The 25,696-nt window shown below is 48.4% G+C and overlaps 1 pseudogene; it reads left to right on the forward strand.

The window, feature by feature from the left end:
- The window catches only part of LOC119386303 (transmembrane protein 164-like), a 48,855-nt pseudogene that overhangs the window by 19,266 nt on the left and 3,893 nt on the right, over nt 1-25,696 (forward strand).

The following is a 25,696-nucleotide window of genomic DNA, read 5'->3' on the forward strand; positions in this document are numbered from 1 at the left end:
ACACCAACCCCTCTTGACCTCCGAGAAGGGTGGGAAGGCCAACCGAGGAACTGAAACCACCTGAAGCGAGTTGTTCTATACCCTGTAACTTCCTTATTACAGCAGTTATTCGCAAAATCCTTGTGGCAGCATGTTCACATCATACAAGTGCGTAGTGTTACGACCGGCTCTGGAATTTACCATGGCAGGCGCCATTGTGAGAAAACTTGTCGGCCTGCAGGAGTCCCCATGGGTTGGCGTTCGGACGGAGGCATGACGCGCCAAATTGTCTTGGAGGTGGCTTTTGGTCGAGCAAGCCAGGAATGCTGCCATGGCTACGTCCGGCCTTGGAATTCTTCGTGACAGACGTCATTGTACAGGCACCTGTCTGTCGGAATGCTGTCTCCCTTGCATTCATGCTTGGACAGAGGCAGAGGGCCCGCGATTTTCCTGGAGAGCCCGGTTGCGAGAAACCTGACGGAGGTTTCAGGAACACCCTTTTGTTGTGCAGTGTTTGTCAGCGTGGGACAGTGCCGCTGTAGCTGTCTCCATCTTCCATGAGGTCAACGACACCTCCCTTCCCCTTTCAGACTTCCTCCACGCTGACATTCAGGATTGAAGTCGTCGGGGCGTGGCACGTGAAGTGTGTGTTGTACTGGTGTTCACCAATTGGACTTCTCGACCTACGAGTGGATTGTATGACTCATTGCCTCCTTTCCAGAGGCTGGACGCTGGGACGGCAAGTCACAGAATTGGCGGGAGCTGCGGACACGGTCTCGAGGCCCTCAGTGTTGGCAGGCTCAGGGCTTTATAAGCCGAAGACCTTTTATAAAAGTTCTCTCTCTGATATCTCATCATGCATCTATGTAAATAAACCTGTCTTCACGTACGTGCGCCCTCCTCTCTGCTATGTTGGACGATAGGTCCGTGGACGGGGCCAGCTACCAAAGTCGAGACCCGCCAGTCCCGAGTCCCAACAGCAGTTATCGCTTCATCACCCATTTTGGACACGGGGTTGTTCACTGGCCCTTTAAAATAGGGTTTAAAATGAGTATATTGAAGACAAAGGTAATGATTAATAGCTTGGCAAAAGGAAAATAATTTTTTTATATAACCAATCCTTAAGAGTCTTTCCACTAGCGCATGTATACCTAGGTCAACCACTGGCAAAGGAGCCTAGTGGTGAAATTGAGATTCACCAATAATAAGGATGGGATGGGAGTGCATATGGCAGGCATTACCAAATCATGACAGGCAAACTGCTGCTATCCCTAGAACGAAAAGTATGTAGTCATTGCATACTTCCAGTTCTAACAAATGGGGCTGAAACTTGGAGGCTAACAAAGAAACTTGAAAGAAATTAAAGACCATGCCCTGGAATGCAAAAAATGACCGGAGTAGCACAAAGAGGTAGGGGCCAGACGAAACAGTGGTAGCTGATGCTAAAATAAGTGGACCTGGGCTGGCTGCGTAATGCATAGGACAACCAGTGGATGCCAAGGGCGTGAGGGTGGCAGCGATTAAATTAAGTTGTAGGGACAAAATGGAATCTGCTCACGGAATAAGGAGATGGTTGGGAGGGGCCTCAGTGGACATAAAGCAATTGGCTGTGAGTTATGAAGATATCTTTACGCTTGGATTTTTTCTTCGCAAGTTTCAAGTCAGTCAGAGATGACTGTCTATAGAAACCAACTGGATAACACAAACATCTCCGCAGCTCAAGTTGATCATTGCATTTTAATGTTAGTGAACATGCAAGAAATGTTTTAAAAGTGAATTTTCAAGACAGTATTGAGTGAATCTCTGTCACAGTATGCGTAAGTGTGCACATGTGATGTATACATAACTGTGTCAAAATAGAGCGAGTTTAATCATTTTCGGGATGCAGGTGCCTCCAGCGCCAAAGGTTGTGCGTGAAGGCGGGGGCAAGCGCTGCCTACTGGTGCTGCTATGTTTGGTGTTTGGCATGGAGCTTGGTTTCAAGTTTGCTTCACGCACCGTCATCTACATCCTCAACCCCTGCCACATCATCACGATGCTACAGGTGTGGACGCTGCATAGCAACGTTGTTTAAATCTATTTTGTCGGGCTTGGAAGTGAGAAGGTACAGTAAAGCTTGTGATTCAAATTTCACGGACTGCAAAAAATGTCCGAATTAAACGAATGTCGAATTATTGAAAGTATCGTGAACGCAATGAACAAGTGTCTAATGCATCAATGTATTTCATTTCCTAGGTGAATACGCAAGTCCAGTACTGTTGCATAAGAGCAGTGTAAAAGCCACAATTTTCGTCACTCCAAACTTCATTCACAATGTGAACGCGGCTCAAGACCCCCGTCCCTTATTATGCACTGCCACCGCCAACACCACCATGCGCACATGACGGTACTTTTCTCCGGAAAAATGGCTGGCATCTGATTGTGCATTCATCACAAAGTAGCAAATGAGTTTTATGCCAGCGTGCAGACTGCGGCTGAAGCTCTTAATGTTCAACAGCTTCCACCATGTTTGAGTTTTGTCACATTGAGCACGCATTGCTTGAAGTCAAAACGAAGCTGCTGAGTGCCACATCCGCTGTGGACGAAACCGTAGTCGCTAAAGGCACATTCTGTCCGTGCAGTTCTGAAGGCATGCGTGTAGCCTACCTATTAGTTGAAACTGCCGAGTGGCGCATCTGCTACTATTGTATAAATCTGGCTCACTAATGCCAGTCATGGATGGCAACTAAGCAGTTTTGAAGGCATGTGGCGAAAACGAAATTACTGGTTGTCGCAGCTTTGTTCCAGTCACCGCGATTACTGATAGAGCTGCCCACACAGTTTCTGTGCATCGAGTCATATCGAAACACATTTGCCACAGCTTCTGAAATCCAATAAAGTCATTGTGGTAAGATTGTGAATGACGACCATGCCTTTCTAAAGGCCCACAGCCGTTTCCGCTCCTTTGTGCCGCGTCGTGCTTTGCGCGCTTCGAGGGTCGTCCAAATAAAATGGCTTGTGTCCAAATATGACCGAATTAATGAGAGTTTGATGCCATTAAACAATACGTATGCTTCCCATAACCAGAGAATGCGTCTGAATTTTCTGAATTAACGAGCTTTTACTGTAGCACACTTCATAGATGAAGCTGTTCCAGTAAAAGAAGGCAAACCAAGTGGGCTCTGGCTAATTATATTCTCTGGCATGAAGGTCTTCATTGGAGCCTCTATGGGATCAAGCATTTGTTATTTCGATCCTTTGCTATTTTCCAGCCGAAAGAAATGCAAATGTCTAGTTTGATGAAGTAAAGATGTATAATGGTTCATAAACTAGTTTGCCATTCTACTCAATGCACATTGCTTTGACTTAATCTAAAGCTAAAGCTCGAGGCATTACTGCTACTACACTTAACCAGGACTTTTTTTTGTAATTTTCCACTTGGTTGAAAATCGTGCCTGCTGGGCCATGGTACATCCACAAATGTGCTCTGGAGAAATTGGCCTGTTGCCAGACAGGAAACAGCTATGAATATATTGATGCAAATGTTGATGAGTTTAGTTAAATTTCGCTGAATTCATTTTTTTGTATTTCTTTCTATAGAACACATGTAACAGTAGAAGTAGAGCTGTATCTGCACAGAGTGTCACATGCATAGGTCGGCACTGTAAGAGAATACTCAATACTCACCAATTTTTTCCGCCTCCGCACTCACTCACGCTCATACTCACGCCTACTCACACTCATAGGCACTCACTCACGTTCATACTCACACTCATAGGTACTCACTCACGTTCATACTCACGCCTACTCACACTCATAGGCACTCACTCACATTCATACGCCTACTCACACTATAGGCACTCACTCACGTTCATACTCACGCCTACTCACACTCATAGGCACTCACTCACGTTCATACTCACGCCTACTCACACTCATAGGCACTCACTCACGTTCATACTCACACCTACTCACACTCATAGGCATTCACTCACGTTCATACTCACACTCATAGGCATTCATTCACGTTCATACTCACGCCTACTCACACTCATAGACACTCACTCACGTTCATACTCACGCCTACTCACACTCATAGACACTCATTCACGTTCATACTCACGCCTACTCACACTCATAGGCACTCACTCACGTTCATACTCACGCCTACTCACAATAGGCACAATCACTTCATACTCACACTTACAGGCATTCACTCACATTCATACTCACGCCTACTGACACTCATAGGCACTCACTGACGTCATACTCACAATCATACGTACTCACTCACGTTCATACTCACGCCAAGTTAAAGCAATTAGTAGTCACTCATGTCATACTCACACCTACTCATACTCATAGGCACTCACTCGCATTCATACTCACGCCCACTCACACCCACTCAAGTTCATACTCACACCTCCTCACACATAGGCATTCACTCACGTTCATGTTCAACATCACGACCATTGGTACTCACTCGTGTTCATACTCACGCCCCTCACGCTCATAAGGTTCACTCGCATTCAGTAACACCTCTCACACTAATTGGTACTCACTCACGTGCACTGACTCCATACCTACTCACTCATGTTCACACTCACCCCTACATACACTCATAGCATTTACTCCGCTCTTACTCACATCTGCTCGTACTCACTCACGTTACACTCACGCCATCTCACACTCATAGGCACTCACGTTCATACTCACGCCCACTATCTCATAAGTACTCACGTTCACACTCAAGGGTACTCACACTTGTGGGCACTCTCTCACGTTCATACTCATACCTGCTCATACCCACCGGTACTCACTCCGCCTTCAGTTCATACTTGCACCCATTCATACTAGTAAGTACCGACTAACGCCTACTCACACCGGTGCTCACGTTCATACTCACACCTACACACAGCCATTTGTACTCACGTTCACTCATGTCTACTCACTCCCATGGGTACTCACTCACATACATACTCACACCTACTACACTCGTATGTTGCCTTCATACTCATGCTGCTCGCATCCCTCGTCACTCACTCATACTCACACTCATGCCTTTGAAATGAGTACTCATGAATGAACATGCCAAGCTTTCCGCTCTACTCACACTCACATGCGGCCCCTGATGTCCATATTGAAGTACACTCCCGTTCACAGATACTCGCGTTTACAGGTTGTGGGGATTGAGGCTTGCCCGTCGCCACTGCACGGGTTTTTCGCCTATTCAGCCATCCTCATGTCCGATCATGCCGCTCCCCTCCTCCGCCGTCCTACGAGCTGGGCGAGGGGGTGTCGTTAACCCCCTTCACCCCGGCGCCGGATCTCGACGGTGGCGCCACGTTCGAGTCTCACGTGCTCGCGTCTCGCGAGACGTTTTGCGCGGCGCGAGGGTCAGACTCTCTGGACCTCGTAGGGTAAGCACGTGTTTCTTTCCCGTCCGTCGGCTCCTTTGTTTTGGGCTCGCTCGGACGGAGTTCGCTACGGTGTCTTGCACCAGCGGCGAGCGCTTACCTTACGTTACCTTTTCTGAACGCTAGGCTGAAGAGCGGTGCGGTGTGTTCGCGCGTGGTCATACTACGCCGAAACCGTACCTATCGAAGCCAACGCGAGCGGAGTTTGCCCTTGCTCGAGCGATTGGGCCCTGTGGTCGGAGATGGTAAGAGTACGCAGCATAGTCCGAGGGACCGTTTCCCTCTGCAGCGTGTTGCCGTGAACCTTTTGCCCGCGGAGACGTGCTAGAGGAACCCTTTGTGTTGTACTTTCGCCCGTGGCGTGGTTAAGCCTGTTTTGCTTCTCCCCGCCTTTGGGAGCGGGCGTTACTGCGTTTTGTGGTGTTGCCGCAGGCAATAAAGAGCAGTACTGTGTACTTGCCGCACTGCGCTCGGCGCTTTGCGCTCGAACATGCGTGTGCAGCGGCGCGCTAGTTTACGCGAGGCGACGGCAGACGGGCCCGGTGGCTCGCTAAGTCCGAACCCACGCCAGTGGCCGTACTCCTGTGAGATACGTGCACACTACAAGGTCTAATAGCTCCCATCTTCGATCATTACCACTCACACCTACTCAACCTCGCCGGGTCTCATTCACATCTGTCTGTCACACTGGACGTTTTGTATGCATTCGCATCTAAGATGATCTCTCATATATTCTCGTTACATCCGAACGTGCAAATTTGTAAGTTTGTAATGGATAGTCTTAGGGACAAACCGCGGATGTTAACACTGGTTCAAGGGAAATGTCGAATTAACAGAATGCCAAATTATCAAAATTACCAAGGAAACAATAAACAAGTGGTCATCAGTGCATTCGGATTTTATTGATGACCACTTGAATTCATGGTACATATCAGGCATAAAGACAGCCGTCTCTTAACACTAAACATGATCTGCCCCCCTCTCTTATTACGTACTGCCACCACCACCACGCGCGCGCAAAGATAACTTTTGCGCCGAAAAAATGATCAACAAATGATCGTTCGTTCATCGTAATGTCGCAACCGAATTTTATACCAGCATGCGCACTGTGGCTAAATCTCGTCACCATCGCCACGAGGTCGGGCTATAGGTGGCAGCACCGTCGCTGCGGTAGTGTGGATAGGCGGTCGGCGGCGCGTATACAAATGCACCGCGGCGCTTCGTTGTGAGCGGTTTGAGCTGATTGTCGGCGAATAAAAGGCGTTGGCTTCAGCTTACTGGTAATATATCTAAGCTCTTCAGTGTCGAATCGATGCACGAAGCCCATACACTATAACAAGTGAAAGGCGCAATTTGCCAAAGGGATCCTCGCCTGGGGTGACAGTCTGTGTTTTCGCATTATATGACGTTTTTTGTTGTTTTATTTGTACATGTTCAGCGTGTGTTCCGCCTACTGCGCACTGCTGTAGCGCGACTGAAGTACTTTAGTGTTCACTTCCTGCTCATCAGGATACAAAAAAAGAAGAAAGAAAGAAAGCCCGTATTCCTGTGCGATGTGTTCAATACCACTGTTCGGACGAATGCGCATACGCATTTTGTTTTCTTATTCAATTCGCCATGAAATGTAGGATAATTGATAAGTTTAGTCAGGTAAGCTACGAGGCTGACAGCGCTTTGGCGCTACGGAGACGTTTATCATCTACATACTTGTTCTTGCTCCAGTAGCAGTAAAAAGGTAACAGTTCAGCACAGAGCTTTCATCGATTGATTACGTATATTACAGGGGTGCAATAAAGATCCGGCTATTTTGTGGGACAAGTATGTTTTTTTCAAACAAATAATGTCCGCTGCCTTCCGTCAATCGATAACAACGCCACACAAACACTCTAGATAATGTACAAAAAGATAAGGTTTTGCGTGCAATTATACGACATAAATGTAAGGCACTCCGTCTGGATTAATTTTGTAGGCTCAGGGCCAAGGGTCGGCTGAAGCCCTCAGAAAGTACACCGAGGCAGAGCGAGGAAATACACCTTTACTGGGCGGAGTCCCGGGCTCGACTGCCGGCCGCCGTTACACCGTGAGCCCGAGCTACATAGCGTCTTCCTTATCCAGAGCGAAGGGCGATACCCACACTACCCCCTCCCCCTCGATGAGCAGGGGCTCATTCGTCGAAATCGAGCAGGTCATCGACGGTGGCTGTGGTGGCAGGGTAGGGGGTGGCACCGAGGTGGGGGCTGGAAGGACACCCTGCGCCAGGAGGTCCGGGGGCCGAGCGAAGGAGAGCGACGGCGGCCTCGACGGTTGTTGGAGCTGGCGGTGGTTGCGGTGGTCGAAGGATGGTGTCCCGGATTGTTGCCGCAAGGAGGCGGGGCGGCGGTGGAGGGAGCCGTCCTGTGGGCGCGGCGGGAAATTTCTGAGACCCGGCAAAGGATCCTGGTCTCCTTGGCCGTGTAGGGCTGCGATGGCTCGATCGGGTGCCGATCTGAGAGAAGGAGTCCACGGAACGGCTGGAGCATCGAGCGGTGGGTCGCCAAGTAAGGGCGGGGCTGGATCTCCCAAGGGAGACGCGACGTCCAGGCCACGGGACGGTCGGTAGAGTCGAGGACGGTCCATGTTGCGACCGTGCGGACACGCCTCTCGATGGCGGGTAACGAGGCCCACGAACAGCGGGAGACCTGTCCCAGGGGGCTGAACGTGAACGGGACTTCCGGAGGACATCGGTGAAGGCCACCGGCGCCGGGTACAATGCATCTGGAGATCGCGGAGCATTTCCTTACAAAAATATATTTATACAGACTATAGACTGTCTAAAAATGGGTTTAGACAGTCTATAGACTGTCTAAACACACTTTTGTAAGGGTTGCCTGAAAGAGCTGGCGTGCAATGCTACGAGGATAACGTGAACTTGCTATCTTGCAGCTTCCAATGTTGAATGTGCCAGCAAGTGGGGAGTTAGGCGATATAAGGTTTAAGCTCGGAGACATGTATTGGTCCTATGAGTTTTCCGGTTGTGGTGTGTTTCAAACGGTAGGATAAGTTACCAAGCTTTTGTGAAACGCTAAATGGACCTTCCCACTTAGGTGCTAAGGATGCCGAGAAACCTTTAGATGCGTTGCTCAAATAGTGTGCACGGCGCAAAACTAAATCGCCGGGCTCATACTGAATGTGACGACGGTGGGGTGTATTGACGTGCTTGCTCGAGTCTTGCATATCCAATTGCTCGCGAGCAGCAACGACGGCATTGGAAAGACGCTTTCGCCGAGCTTCTGTAAAAGTACGGGTGTCAGGGTAAGACGGATGCGATGGTACCAGGGTGTGGCTTAATGGAAATGAAAGCTCCCTCCCGAAGTTAAGAAATGCGGGTGTATAACCATGGACCTATTGACCGTGGTACGCGTAGAAAACGCCATTTCTGAGAGGTTAACATCCCATTGCGTATGTTCCGTGGTGTTCGCCCTGAGCATCGCCTTCAAGTTTCGATTAACGCGTGCGGTGATATTAGCTTGTGGGTGATATGGCGATGTCTTTTTGAGTTTGATGCCCAACGCTGAACATGCCTTGACAAATGTACGACTAGTGAAGTACGTGGCGTTGTCCGTTATCAACTGTGGTGGAAAACCGAACCTGGAAAACACATCGAGAAGACAATGCCAAATCCTGCGCGAAGTTAGTACGGGCAAGGGGTATAAATCGACTCATTTTGTAAAGTGGTCGGTAACCACTAAGAGGTAACGGTTGCCCCTAGGTGTATGGGGAAAAGGACCCATTACGTCACACGCGACGATTTGCCAGGGACTTTGGCTAAGTGCTGGCTGCATCAAGCCAGGTGGGAGTCCGCCACGTGGTTTCACCGTTGGCAGACGGGGCAGCTTCGCGCGTAACGGATGATGTCCTTCCGCATGGATGGCCATGTGGCAGTCTGACATAACTTATCGTAATCACGCTGACCACAGCTGTAGCATGAGCCAGCCTGGTTCATGTCTTCCCGATAACCTCTCGGTGCCTGCGGCCGATAAGCGGCACGAGAGGGACCTCCGGCGTTCAGAGGATTTCGTTGCCGGTCTGAGGGAGCGGACCGGTTTGGTGGCAGGGGATCATCGGTCGGGGACGCTCTGGAAGTCCAGGACCCTGCCACCGCGGAGAGTTTCCGCCAGTAGGGCCAAGAGAGCTGAGCTCTCCGTCCGGGCCCGCCACGAAAGTTCGTGGCTGGGGACAGTGCGACGGCACTGTCTCAGTGTTTGTCTCCCTCCAGGCGCAGGCTGGCTCGAGAACAATGTCGGCGGGTGGTGGGGGCGTATAGTGCTGCTCCCAAGAGAGCGTCTCCGCAATCTGTCGAGCGAAGCCTGCAAGTTCGTCTAGGGAGAGAAATGAATAGCCAAAAAGGTATGGCCTAAAGCGGGGATGGCAGCGCCGCAGAACGTGTGAAACCTTGACGGTCTCGGGAGCGGTGGGATCAGCCCGACGGAACAGCTCCTGCATTGCCCAAACATATTCTCGCAGACCCTCGTCTGGATGTTGCGTGCGGGCATCCAGCTCACGCCGCATACGGTAGTCGTAGTCGACCGCAGGAACTCTGCTCGGAAGGCCGCGACAAACTGATCCCAGGATTGGAACGGGGGCTGGAGACGTCGCCATCGTTTCGCGGCACCTGTCAAGGCAACGGGCAGAACCTGCTGGAGCAACTGGAGCTCCGAGATGCCGTGAACGGACCTGTAAACGGAGAGGTCGTCGAGAAAATCAGTGATCGAAGCCCCGGCGGCGTGCCCGGTAAACGTTGGAACATCCAACTTGGGCAGGGCCGCCATGGGCGGCGTGCGTGCGAGAGCGTCGCGCAGGGAGCAACAAAGGCAAAAAAGTCCTGGAGCCAAGCCCGGGCGGTCTCGAGAAGAGGCACGGGGGGATCCCGAGATGAAGCAGTCCCGCCAGGTGATGGCTGCTGACCACCGGTTTCTGCCGCGCCATCAGCCCCCGCCTCATTCCCGACTCCAGGCCCGTCCGCATCGGTCCTCGAGGCTGCTCGGCGAGTCGAGCGGGTGTCCATGGAAAACAAACGTACTCACGCAAGACGAGGCTGCAAACAAGATCTTGAAACACACCACAACCGCTAACGAGAAAAGGAAAAAGACTCGCGAAAAAAAACTAAGCCTGCCACATGAGGACCTCCGCGTCCCTCTCCGAGAACTACCAGCCGGCCCCACGTTACGGGTGCCAAATGTAGGCTCAGGGCCAAGGGTCGGCTGAAGCCCTCAGAAAGTACACTGAGGCAGAGCAAGGAAAAACACCTTTACTGGGGGAGTCCCGGTCTCGACTGCCGGCCGCCGTTCCGCCGTGAGCGCGTGAGCCCGAGCTACGTAGCGTCTTCCTTATCCAGAGCGAAGGGCAATACCCACAATTTTGAACATCTGGGTTCTTTAAAGCGTACCTAAATCTAAGGACATTGGTGTTTCGCATAAAGTTCGCCCCAAGTTAAAATTGCGCACGGCAACTCGGTTTTATCACTTCCGTGTTATTCCATTTTCTGTTTCTTCAGGGGACAGCTTAAGCACCAAAGTGTCAGACTTTACTTAATAGAAATATCATTAGGGGACGACGACCGTACAATAAAAGGACATCTTAAGCACAACCGATAAACTACAGTGCCGCAGTTATACACCTAACAACAACGGGAAAGTGCATGCCTGCATGGACTATTGGACCTCGTTCTTTTTTTAACACTGAGTCGCTAAAGCGCTACATTCACGCATTGTTTAATACTCCTCATGTTTGTGACGATGCCAAGTGCACTTTACGATGTGCTTGAACCAAAGCTGCAGTCAATCTGAAATCATTCTGGCGAGCGGTGGGTACGACTACAATACACAGCACTCTCGACAAGTGCACTTACTGATCTTATTACAATTCATATGCAGCCAAACAAGGTCAAATGTTTCTGTACATCGTGTTAAACACGCGTACAAGCAGTTAAACTTGCGCTAACGTAACGGAACAAACCACCCTTTGAGGACGTGCATGGCGTACGCTACGCGCACGTGCAAACACGACGTGGCTAGCAGACGACGCAGGGAGCAATCCACACTAGGCACGCTTCAGCCAGTAGCCGCCAGGCGGCGACTCCGCTCGATCTCGCGGCCGAGGTAAGTCTCATTCTGTCATGTTAAAGAGGAATAATGGTCCACATGCACTCCGAAATGAAGCTGTACACGCTATCGATGTTCGGCGGTGTGGACTACGAATCATATGATTGTCTTTTGATATGACATGCTTACAGTAGCAGCCGTGTACTTTCGTGAACAAACATTTTCGGCGTGCGAAAAAAAGAAATTACACGGCCATGGCACTGTTTCCTGAGAAGGTTAGAGTCAAGTCCTCCGTGCCGCTGGAGAATCACCTGCCGATTAAGACGCGAGGCAGCTAGCTGAGCTTAATACCCACTGTGAAGCAAGATGAACTGCTCGCCTCTTTTTTCGGCTCTCGCGTCATGCTTGCACTCTCTTTATGAGGATGTCGACTTGACAGGCATATAAAACCTGCTGCGCGAACGCGGCTAGAAAATCGCACAGTCAGAAGGTGGTTACTTCAAGGTTGCAATTGCAAAGCATGTATTAAGTGGATACCACTCTAATAAAGTGACAAAAACAAAGCAAACCTGGAGAACGATGTCAAAGCTTGCTGAAAATGCACAGACGTCCATTCCAGCATGATAAAGTAGCCTTCCCAACGCGTGAATTGCAGGCGCCGAACTTCTGGCAATGTGCCGAGTTCAGTTGAATTCAACCAACCGCGCAACGCTCGAGTGTGAACGTTCAACAACGACGGGTAGGTCTCACGAACACGGGGAATCAAAACACAAGGTTGCTTCACCTACAGCCGTAACTGCATGGACTTTCACAATGCGAGAAGACAGCGAGTAATCATTACTGTAGTCGCTGCGTGCATGCGCCGCGTTACGTACCGATTCAGGTAGTCGAAACGAACGAAAGCGATGAACTCAGACGGCCAAAATAGAAGGCGAGACAGCGCTGTCAGCTATCCACGCTTGCCGCCTTTATTTCTCGTGTGACACGACCGGGACGTGAATCGCGTGCCACGACACCGCAATACTTCTGACCTCGCTTGCGCTTCCGCGGGGTCGCTTCTGCCAACGTGGAAATGCAGCTTCGCACAGCAAGCCTCTCGGTTCAGCGTGCCAAGCTGTCGGCACAGTGCCCCAGTGCCCCGCACCGACTGTGCAGCGCGCGCGCGCGCATGTTCCCGCTGCCTACAAACAGGTTGAGTCGGCGCCTGCACCCGGTTGCGCCAGAGCTTCTCTCCAGAGCTGCAGCGCGGCACTGTCGTCGCGCCCCAAACTTGAGCTTGGGTTCCTGTATCCCGAAGAAGTAAATGAACTGACTCTCCAAGTATGCAATGCGGCCTACATCCTCCGTGCGCCACCTTCGCCGTGAATGCAAGGTTTGTTCACGCTAGCTGCGAGTCCTATAAGCGAGAGTCACCTAGCCTTACCTACTGTTGCTTGCGCGTTTTCCGTCGCGCTTACCCAACTACAAGAAGCGTTCTCAGTGTTTCGAGGTAGAAATATATAAGCGCCGAAAGTCGTCCAGTTTGTGCACGAACTCGTGCAGAGTAAAAAATACCGTTTCGCGAGCCAGAAACGGACGGACCATATAAGCGATGAACGAGTATCCGAAAGCGAGGTGATAACCACAGCTCAGAATAACAGAGAGCTGAGCTAGTTGGTAAGTATTCATTCTAAAAAGACAGGGCGTGCTTGTGGTGCCCTGACTTCTTTCTTGTGTCCTTGTTTGCACGCCCTGTCTTTTAGAATGAACCACAGCTCATGCTGATATATTTGTTTCTTTAATTTTAAACGGATCTTCCAGTAATGATTGAGGCCTGATATAGTACCAAAGTTGAAGTTACCATAGCGCGTATTTGATTAGGATAAGCTGCCTCGCAAGGGGCGATTCAACAAACTGCAGTAGGCACCGCGACCAACCATGCCAGAACATTGTTTTCTCGTTAGTCAACGTGACGGAACTTTTTTTTTTTTTTTGTCTTTGCTAAGCCGGAAAGCTAGAAGACAAGCGTATGTGGTGCGCTCGCATTAAACGAATTCTTTTCGCATCTATTTAGAAAAAAAAAAATCACAGCATATCCACGTGGTGAACGATGATGAGTGGGCGAAGCGAACTCGCGTTGCAGCACGGCAATGCATTGGCGAGTGTGGTCCTTCGTGGAAGATATTGTAGCGCGCGTTCTGGTATGCAGTAGAAGAGAAGACGACGTTGACGAGTGAGACTCTCGTGCGTGTTCGCCTGTGGCATTCTTTCTTCTTTACTGCACGCGTTCTGGTATGCAGTAGAAGAAGAAGATGATGTTGACGAGTGACACTCTCATGCGTGTTCACCTGGGTGGCGTTCTTTCTTCTTTGCTAAGTCTCGTGCAGCTTGTCGAGCAGCTTCGGCCTCGCGGGCTCGAACGGCGGGGTCTTCTCGCCGCAGCCGTGCAGCTTGTTGAGCAGCTTCGGCTTCGCGGGCTCGAACGGCGGAATCTGCTTCGCGGCGTCGACGTGCAGCTTCGGCCTCGCGGGCTGTCACCTCAGGATTCTGTCTGCGAGCGCGCGCTGCCGCCGCCTTCCGTGCCCTCCATTCCGCAGCCTTGTCTTCCATCTGGCGACTCCGAGCTAAAGAGAAAGCATGCCAAGAGGGAGCCTCATGGCACGTTACTTCTGAAACGTCGTCTTCTTCTTCTACTGCATACCAGAACGCGCGCAGTAAAGAAGAAAGAAGGCCATACAGGCGAACACGCACGAGAGTTTCACTCGTCAACGTCGTCGTCTTCTTTACTGCATACCAGAACGCGCGCTTCTCACGAGCTAGAGGTGGCCCCAACTAGGTGGTTACAAACCGGTCACAGAGGAAGGACAGACCCACGGCTTTAGGAGCTTCGCCCCTAAAAATAAAAGCGATTGGCTCTGCGACCTTCAATTGCAAAAAAGAAAGAGTGCATTTACTGAATGTCGAGCAAATCCCCGTTGCAACTTCCATCGAATTCTCCAGCAAAAACACACACTGCTGCTGGAGCGGTGGCGGGCCACCCGCATCCACGCTTCGTCGTTCGCTGCTAGGTGCCGACTTTCCTCGATCTCGTGGCCAATACCGATGGCACGCGTTGCCGGGGCCACCGCCGTGCACGCTTTTACACTCATTTCTGGCTGCTGTTTTCAGGGTTTGCCTGCATCTGCGGTGAAGTTATGCGTTACAACAGAACAGAATGAGCGTACGTGCCTCTGTGGGTGCTATGTACGGTGATTCTATATCATTTGATATGTCTGATCTCAAGGCAGATGGTGTCCGCGCGCGTTCGGTGTCGTTCGGGCGCTCGCACTCGCATGTGTTTATCTGAGTCTTTAGAGACAGATTACGTTTATAAAAGACGCGGTAAATAACCCCTCACGGTGTGCCCATGACTGCCGATGGGTGCGCTTAGGCGCCGGATATGCCGCGCAAAGCCGGCTTACTCCGGGAGCAATTTGTGATTTTCAGGAGTGCTTTCATTCGCGCATAGCGTGCGACTATTACAAACGAGGTTCCCGCCTTCTTTTTTGTTAAAATTTGTTTTCGTTGAGAAATTGTAAAAGCAAAACACTCATGCCATAGGTGATATAGCTACGGTGCGTTGCATAAAGAGCGGTTTTAAATCCAAATCACTCACTTTTATATTTACACTCATCGGGCTCACTGAAATTCTACTCCTCTACTCACATTCGTCGGCGCTCGCTCACGTTCATACCCACTCTACTCACACTCATCGATTCGATCTCACTCACTCCACTCACCCTCATTGATACACACTTTCATACTCACTTCAAACTCACGCATAGGTACTCACTCATGTTTATTCTCATTTCCACTTACATTCTTCGATACATTCATACTCACGTCTACTCACCACCATAGGTCGGCAAACTCACTCATGAGTCGACTCACTCAGACTCAGATCAAGCTTGAGTCTTGAGTCCGGGTGAGTAATATTTCGGCTTGAGTCCGAGTGATCCGATCAGAATATTTTAGTGAGTCTGAGTCCGAGTGAGTTTGGTAGAGGAACTTTTGGTTAGTCTGAGTCCAAGTGAGCCCTAAGCGCAAATAAGCTCTTGAGTGAGTCTGAGTGAGCTCACACTTCTTTGTCAGCCTATGGTTCTATCTACACAACTCAGCATTTATTATCAGCCGTATGTCGGCTCACATTTATGCTCATGCCGACGCACACATACTTCAAAGCACTAGCGTTCATATGCCAGCTCAATATTATTAATCAGAGGTGTGAGTTACGTAGAGAGTGGCGGGGGCAGGTTGACCCCCCCCCCTGCAAACTATTTCACGGGAAGTTCTTGATAAAACATCTCGTGTGAGTCACCACTGTCACCACTTTCATTAAAAATATCCTTACTGAATTGCGACCACTGATAACTCATATGAGGTTTCGAGATCAAAGGCACCAAGTAGAGCACCAAAATCTGCGAGTATTGGTGTTAAAGAGCATTCACACCATGTTAAAAAAAAACAATTATGCGCTAACGACTCATGAGTACTCACTCACATTCATACTCATATCTACTCACACTCATGAGTGCTCACGTTCATACTCACGCCTACTCACACTCATGAGCACTCACTCACTTCATTCTCACATTCAACTCAAGTCTACTCACGCTCATACTCACGTCCACTCACACCCGTCAATACTCACATTCATACTCACATCTACTCACTCTCATGAGTACTCACTCACGTTCATACTCACGTCTACTCACACTCATGAGCACTCACTCACGTTCACACTCAGTCCCTCACACTCGTGAGCACTCACGTTCACCTCCATGGCTACCCACACTCATGAGTACTCACTCACGTTCATACTCCTTCTACTCACACTCATGAGTTCTCGCTCACGTTCATACCTCACTTCTACTCACACTAGTGATGCAGAACTATCGATAGTACTATCGATACTATCGACAGCGGAGTGACTATCGAACTACGATGGTAAAAGATCTATCGATAGAGCTATCGATAGTAAGTACTATCGATAGTATAAAATCAACAGCGCGAACTCATTGCAGCAGATTCGTTCTTCGCACTCGTGGTACATAGTGCAGCCGGAGGAGCCGGCTGAAGGGCGAGAAAGTTGATGGGCTTGTGTTCTTCACCTGAGTGCTTCGCTGACACATGATCATAAAGTCAAGCTGTTCAGCTGTAGCGGAAAGGAAGCCGTTACAGGTGGTTTTATATTGCAATTTATGCTTTCGAAATAAAAAGAAATTACCAAGAACTAAGTTGGTAATTGTAAGGTGTAACGCGTGCTTTTGAATATGAATTTACTCATGGAGATATTTTGCGATTTTCACTGCCGATATAATTTATTTCTCTCGCCGAAAATTGGTCATAAATTAAGGTGAAACTGATAGTAGGCAATCGCAAATATTTTGGCAGTATGGCCAGCAGCAACAGCATCATTATTCGCACCACTATCTATAGTACTGTCACGTGGTTTGTGAGGGTGAAGAATGCTGCAGCAAGCCTGGGAAATACGGAGCTCTTTATTTGGGCGAAACTTGTGCCCAGAAAATCAAAAATCGAAATACAAGCGATACCTGATGCGCACTGATATGGGTTAGAACAGTCGCCGGCCGTAGAGTAATCTGATAATCGGTGGAACGCTTCGCCTTTTATACATCAGACATCAGTCCTTCCAGCATTATCGCTCGTCCTTGCGTAAGCTCTCGAATAATGTGACTATTAGCGTCCACGCGCGTAATCTTAAGAAAATGATCTTAAACAATCGCGATGCTTCTCAAAACATTGCGGTGCTGTCTGCATCAAACGCTGCGAATAGTCTTGTGTGGAAACCCCGAATACATCAAAACAAAGCAATAAATACACCATTTCCCGCTAAAGGGGACCATGAGGCGATGCGAAGCCGGAGCACTTGCACGATCGCGTTCCGTTGGCGTTCTTTGGGCATGCTACCGACCTCGCGTCGTGGAACGCGAAGAGGAACGCTAGGTGGTCTTGTCTTCCCTTAGCGCAGTCGGCAGGCGTGCGAGAGGGGGGCCATGCGTAGGAGAGGAGAGAGAGGGAGGGGACGCGCACGCGCTGGTGCTCATCGCGGCGTTGCGCAGGAGAGAATTTCGGCATGTCTAGCCCGCGCGTTTCAGGGGAACAGTGGAAAGGGGGAGGGGAGAGGGAAGTGGAGAGGGGGAAGGGAGAGGGGAGAGGGGAAGTGGAGAGGGAGAGGGGAAAGGGGAGAGGGGGATGGCAGAGAGAAAGTGGAGAGGGGGGAGGGGAGAGGGGATGCGCATGCGCAGTAAGGGCGGTCACGCCGCACACCACCACCACCACCACCACCACCACCGGATTGAACTCCGCTATAAGATACTTCGCATCTAAAACACGCATGGCAGTAATATTGCTAGTAATATTACCGATGGTATTACCGATTGGACTATCGATAGTTTGTCGGTAGTAGTACTATCGATAGTTTGTTTACACTATCGATAGTTAAAAAAAAACTATCGATGCTATCGATAGTCAATTTACCAATAGTTCTGCACCACTAACTCACACTCATGAGTACTCATTCACATTCATACTCACTTCTACTCACCACTCATGAGTACTCATTCACGTTCATACTCATCTCTACTCACGCCCCTTATCACTCATACTCACACTCACAGCGTTCAAATGAGTGTGAGTGTACTCATGAGTGAGTATGCCGAGCTATGGTCACATGGCACACTTTGCCAAATCTAATGTGGCCAAATCTGGTTTCAATTGCACAAAAATATAATGCGTAAAAAAGGACACAGAAATTTGTTTTAGTTGAGCAGCTTCTAACAAATAATTGGTGTTTAACAAGAAGCAAGACAGCACAATAAAAAACGAGTTTATCGTGTGCGCAACTAATGGTGCAGTTTCCATTTTCATTAATTTCATGTTTATAGTATTTTTTTAGATTAAGTTTTTATGTTTCATCATTAGATAAAGGGTTATGCTAGATTGTTGTTTTTATTTTTAATACAACATTGAAAAATAGCTTTTTTAGAAGAATACTGCTGTTTAACCTATAAATCTTAAAAAAAAACGCAGTCTTAGTCTGTTGCCTTTTTCCCAGCCAGTGCGCTCTGTTTTTCTATTTAGCACCGCGTAGGCTGAAGTGTCACTCTAAGTCTCGAAGTGCACTCCCCATAAATGCATCAGCTTGCCTGCTTGACATGGGTTTGAATTTTAGACCATTGAATATGGACTGAAATTACACAAAAAAGTCTGTTTGGCAACAGAAAATTGTTTGCATACACAGCAGGATTATAGCTGGTGCACAGTCGCATGAAAGTAAGAGCAGTGAGTCATGGATGCATCTAGTGGAAGCACAATGCTCATTGTGGATCACTTGGAAGAATACAAACATGTTGAGTTGGTGTCATACCGGATTGCCTTAAATGATAGGGTGCATGAGGGCAAGATGTTCTTACTCAAGAAAGTCTCACTACATTTTGCATAAATGACCTCTTTTGTGTGTTGCTCCACCAGAATCATTTAGATTGAGTCCCCATGGATACTGTAACAACTGTTGGCAATCATAGTATTCAGGTTTAATTCTGGTACTGGTACGCAAGCTGAAGAACTAGCATAAAAAGGGGCAAAAAAAACCCCCGGAATATTCTTCTGTGGAATGATTCATTTTTATAATAAAATCAATAAAATACGTACATGTACTATAATATTCAAGATGCATGTAAAATGTCTCTCATAAATTGGCCATACAGGTCAGGGAGACAGTTCAGTACAGGACATTCAGAGTTGAGGAGTCATTTGACAAATGGTGGCACATCGACCACATGAAGGGCAACGCTACCATAGTTCTTCATAGTGCCGGACAAGAGTGGTGATGACCCTGGGAGGGTACCCGAGGCCGGAGGTCATCAAAGCAGTCCATGAGGCATTGTCATCCAGCCATTTCGGCCATTTTTGATAAGTCTTCGAGAGGAGTCAACAATATTTTGTGGGTTTTACGTGCCAGACCTACAATATCACAGTTTTGCCCCTAGAAAATATTATTGATACAAATTTTTTTCTAGCCACACACAGAGAATATTTTGTTGTTACCTTTTCCGGGAGGGTGTGGACATGCCATGCAGCTGAAGCCTTCCTGTATAGCACGACTCGCTGCCTCATCAGAGCAGGAACTCACCCCCTGGTCCCACGCCACACTTACAGTTCAACGTGCAGCTGCAGAGGTACATCTGACCCTGTAACACAGTGGAGGATCATTGGACCCGTCCTGTTCTAACTAAGCGGTACCGAGTACTTTATGAACAATCAACTGCTGCTGCAGATGGCCAAAATGTATGCCAGACGTACAACGTTTCAGATAGTAATGCTGGCGCACCCTCCCACGTCTCGCCTGCTGACGGTTGGGCTGTTTCGAGTGCACGTCCATTGCGCTGAACGGTCCCTGTTGGCCCTGCTGTTTCCGGTGCTGAACACACGGCTGCTGCCACTGGAGCAAGAGGTGTACTGGGTGCAGCACACTCTGATGCTCGCTGTTGCCCTGCTACCTGATGCGGCTGGGTGGTGTATTCAGCACAGAGCCCCTGGCCGACCTCAGCTGGGTGTTGCTCAGCTTGGCACTGCAGTACTCTACCACTTCCTCATCCTGCAAGCGCTCGCACTGGTGATTGAGCTCTGTACTGTTTCTTCCTGAGATGCTGGCTTCAGTTTCGTTTCATTCATGTCATTTGGGCTATTACACTGGTCAAAGAAAAAGAAGACGTGCATGCTGAGGCACTCCCCATATAAACAATCTACGACTAAGTATGCAGTAGAAAATCTATCAAAGGATAGCATGTCACTTTACCCAAATGCACAGCAATTGAGCATAGTATAAAACTGGCTGATATGAATTTCGACCTGATACAAATGCATGAAATTACACGGCAAAATTCCATTCTGTCCAATGGGCCGAAATTCAGATTTTCCAAACCAGCGCACATGGGTTGAAAATGGAACGCATCCACTGCAGACGAAACCACGGTCGCCCTCGACTATGTAGCTCCGAAGGTACTACATGAAGGAGGTGGCAAGTATTGCCGTGCCCATTGACGTTCGAAAAAGCCAGTGCGCGGTGCCCTATCTACCTTTGAAACGGACATAGAAGTTCAGTGGTAGTGTGAACAAACAATAAGAGGAACTGTGAAGCAATATTTTTTGTAATTTGTTTGGGCCATAACTTGAATATGCAATGCAGTCCTGTACGGTTGACTGCCAAAGACCACACTTACACTAGAATCTCATTATACGAGACCAGAAAACAACAGGAGTTCCGTTGATCGAGAGACGAACAGGGGTGCAGAATACATGTATGAAACCAATCATATCAGAAGCAGTATTCCATTTAAGAGATTTTGGTTTACTGAGAGTCTGCTCTATTTAACTTAGCTGATTTCGGTCTCACAGCGATGCCCAGATGATCTCGTTTGAGTGGTCGTATGGCTCAAGGTCCCTTGAAGGCTGCTGACAACTTGAGCTAAAATCATTTCATGCTTAATATTGTTGTTGTGTGTGAAATGTTTGCAGGTGACCTGAAGTAAACCTGAACAGCATGCTGTGCCCTGCTGTGTCAGATCCCTTCTCTGGCCCTCATTATCGGCTCTGGGCACTGGCCACACCAGTTCTTGCTGGTTCTGGTGGCAGGCAAGCTGTACACAGCTGTGGCTGCCTGGATTGCTGCGCGTCACAGGCTGCGAATCTGCTGCAGCCCCGACCCACAAGCACTCCTCTTCGAAGTGCCCTTTTGATGAGCAATGTGCAGGTAGGCACCGTTGTTTATAACGGGGGAGGATATCCATCAAACATTTGTAGCGTCATCTCATACCCGCATGTTGAACTTCATTTGCAGCCAGTGCAATAAAGCTTTGTTGATATGCTCCAATTTCGCACTAATTTCTGGCACTAACATTCATGGCCCAGTGCAGTTATGAGTCTTTTGTACTTGCTCAAGTGTTCTTTGAAAGCCCTACATTTTTACACCTGTGTCCACCACATTTCCATAGTGTGATTTTATGTCACATTTCTTTTTCTTTTTGCTTCTAGATTGTGATCCATAATGGCACCTTTCCACCAAATCAAAGTGGGTACAGAAAGATGAAACGTGCACAAGCCCATCTTTCTGTGTCCATTTTGATTGGGTGCAGAAACGACATCACGGATCACCGTCACCAACTAGCCCAAACCGATATTGTACATGAACGAGAAAATGAGCAATGGGGAGCAGTAGTGAGACGCTAACCGAGTCACGAAAAGCAGGTGAATTTTCAATGTGGTGAGGCAGTAGTTGGCGTTTGGGTGGCCTGGTTGCCCAAAATTTCTGCAGTGTACCTCGCGCTGCCATGACATCTCACAGCTTTAGCAGTAACTATCAACTGCTGCCCACTAGCCACAGGCTGATCAGCTTGGACGAAACAGATGAGATGCCACGTCCTTCGTGTGAGTGAAACTTGGGGAATTGAGGGTGCCTCCCTTTTGCACCCTACCTTATTGGCCACCCGTTTCAGGCCCCCTCTCCCCTCGGACTCTCTTCTGGCTGGCGTCCAATTTATCATAGACAGATGCTGACAGGCCTGCATTGAGCTGGCTACATGGTGCCTTTGCGCGGCACTTCTCGTTTGCACACTTGGTGGACCTTTTCTTTGGTAGCCAATAGCGCCACAGGCGCGCTTACCTGCAGGGTTGCCAGCTTTGGCTACCTTTTTTGGCAATTGGCGGCAGGAAAAGCGTTTGGATACTGGGCTATCTTTTGGTTAATTTCTTGTTCCCTTTAGTTGAGCCAAATTTTCAATATCTCGTGGCTTTCGAGTATGCAGCGTGAAAACATGGCAATCAAGGCGTGTTTTCAGCCTCGGCAATTGAATTCGGCATTTGCATTACACACACTGAAAAAAACAACTTTTCATATACAATCCATAAACTCGGAGGGGAGGAGGGCTGTTCCAGGGGCCTCATCTTGCAGACCACCTATTGCCAAACGCAACTTTAAACTGCAATTGGAAGTGAAAAAGACAACTGAAAGCACTGCACAATCAGGAAGCTCTGCATTCGACATTGGAAATCGTATATCCAATGTAAAGATGGTGCTTCTAGTCCTTTTAGGAAAAGTCACGCAGTACGTGTGAAGAGTTTCATTGAAGCAACAGCTCAAGAAACTTTGTCATCGTGCATGAAATGATTGCTAAAGTCAATCATTTATGCTTGAATCTTGGGAATTGTGATTTTGAAGGAGTTTTGTTGTACTTATTTACATTCCCACCAAAATGCTGCTGTATTTAGTCATCTAAGTGAAAACGTCGCAGCTGTTTTTCACACATGCGTGGCTACCGTTGCCTCATTTTACTGCCCTTGGCTCAAGTTGGCAACGTTTCCGATTTCTTGGCTATTTTTTGGCTACCTGGCAACCCTGTACTCGATCATTGTTGCGGCGAGCCTCCCTTTGGCCCACAATCCATGACTGTGCCACACCTTGGGTCCCTGGCTCTCAAGTTTGAGGAGATGGGTTTGCATGAGGGACGTGACAATCCTCCACCTCAGGGGCGCTAAGGCCGGGTCCGTCGACTTTCCGACAGCACTCTAGGCAGGATGTCAAGAAATGAGTGATAATGGGACAAATCTGTACCACCTTTTCTTCTTCAGTAAAAGCTTCCTCTGCCACTGCGCGTCACCATCAGCGCTATGATTTTCTGCTCGAAAGATTTAGGAACCCAAGAAAAAATATTTCATACATTTATGATATGTGGTATCGGTGAGTTTAAATTTGGTTTGTTCTGTAGAAAATTTTCTAAACGGCTGTTTTATTGCGTGCAAGGTAGCTAAAGTTCTAGATGTATGGTATGTTTCTCCTCTCCTGAATTTCGAGAGAAGAAGTAGTTCTAGCATAAAACTCTAGATACTGTGTCAAAATCTCAGTCGGATGTCGGCCAATAATCGTGTCGAAGCGTACTTGAACGAAAAATGAAGCAGTTCCTTGCTGAGCCCAACTACATAACAGGCACGCATAAATATTTTTTCTAGTTCAGTGGGCATTATTACATCAAAAAAACAATGCTTCTTGGTGAAGAAGGCCCTGAAATTCCTTTTTTACCGCTGCGGCACCAGAGGGGGCTGTGGCTTGGATGTTGTTCCTGAAATGGAGGCCCGAAAGAAAGGAGGGTGATTCCACGTAAGATCGAACAAACGATGGCTGGTCGACCTCTCAAATTTATTTCAAAATTTTATATATTATTGCCAGATGAGTGGAAAGAAGAGATCCGCAATTTGTTTTGCCGCCAAAAATTTTTTCGAACCACAGGAAATCAATAATGATGAAGAGGTGGAGTGGAGCGCTCATCCGCTCTGCTGTTTTGGCCAACTTTCGTTATGAATTGCACAAAATATATTAAAGTTAAGTAGCTGAAATTTATTTACCTAAATATATGCATGTTTTAAATGCGAAGCATTTCTTAGCGAACCTCGGGCACTTTGGCCGTTTCTATCTACGTATCTATCTATCTATCTATCTATCTATCTATCTATCTATCTATCTATCTATCTATCTATCTATATCTATATCTATCTATCTATCTATCTATCTATCTATCTATCTATCTATCTATCTATCTATCTATCTATCTATCTATCTATCTATCTATCTATCTATCCATCGATCCATCGATCCATCCATCCATCCATCCATCCATCCATCTATCTATCTATCTAGCCGCCTACGTCCGGGCGCTCTCCAGGTCGTCTCCATAACTTGCAATATACCAAAATTGCCATAGCAGGGGATCAGTATATGACGAACACGATCCATTGGTCATGAAATGAATAACGCAAAATACCTGCCTCGTACGTCATGAAACCCTTTCTCTCAGTCACGTGTGGCACATACCCGCATACCAGAGTTCATGTTTTGTGGGTATGTGCCACAGGCGATACAGACTCTCAACCAACACCGTAACCGCGAAAACACACACACTGACACGCAAGGAAAATGATCATAATAATAATTGTTGGGGTCTTATGTCCCAAAACCACGATATCATTACGAGACACGCCGTAGAGAAGGGCTCCGGAAATTTTGACCTTCAGGTATTCTTAACGTGTACCGAGATCACACAGTACACGGGCATCTAGCATTTTGCCTCCATCGAAATTCGACCACCGCGGCCGGGATTGAACCCGCGACCTTCGGGTCAGCAACCGAGCGCCGTAACCGCTACACCACCGCGGCGAACGCAAGGAAAGGGAGGAAGCTGAAGACAGAACAGCCCTGGAAGACGCTCAACTACCATCCACTCGTCCACGTGGTCCGAATCGTTGACCACGCGGATTACGCAAAAACCGGGATCAAAAACTTCCTAAATTAAATCTGCCGAGAGTACCAGGCCTCTCATCATTACCTGTGACTTCAACATTGATTTATCAAGACCCAACAACGCCTGCTCCTTACACTGCGTCAAAGACGGCTTGGATGTGGACAGGGAATCAAAAGACCTCGCTGCCACGTCCAGGACAGGAGGCATCATAGATCATTTCATCGTAAGAGGCATCAAGGATTTCCACCAGCTGTACTATACCTCGCACTTCACTGCACTCAGACCCCTCGTAGCCGCGATCATGAACGGATCCTAATAACAAATTCGGTCCAGCTGCTGGGGCTCACTAATCACGGTGATAATGACCTTGTTCAAGAGCTGTCATGAACCCCTTCCACACATGCACACGGGTTTGTGCGTGCGTGCGTTCTCCGTCATAACGGACAAGTATAAGCATAACCGTAACAACTGCACTGTGACTGTAACGTACGTATGTGCAGTGCGCCTGCGCCTGCCGCTCGGCAATGTACATATCTAGGGAAACTTTCCTGAACGAAGCTTAGTTGCGAGCAACGCCTGTCCTGCGTATTGGTGTTCCTTCTTTGTCTTGTTCGGATTCGCGCTATCCAGTATTGAATAATATAAGCACTACATATCAGCTTACCGCGTGTGGTGTTGGTAACACCCATGTTTCTGTTCGCATCGTTACGCAACTGTAAACAACTTGTTATATAATACATATGCAACTCTTCAACTTGTGAGTGTGCGTATACCACTTCCACATTTCTCTATAGCGTCATTCCGTAACGTTTTGCTCAATGTGAAAAATTACGCCACAGTCATCACCCCGTGCATGCTTCGCATAACATCGATTCCCAAAGGTACGTGGGATCTGCCGAATTTTTTGCTT

The sequence above is a fragment of the Rhipicephalus sanguineus genome, chromosome 3 (assembly GCF_013339695.2).
Source record: "Rhipicephalus sanguineus isolate Rsan-2018 chromosome 3, BIME_Rsan_1.4, whole genome shotgun sequence".
NCBI lineage: Eukaryota > Metazoa > Arthropoda > Arachnida > Ixodida > Ixodidae > Rhipicephalus > Rhipicephalus sanguineus.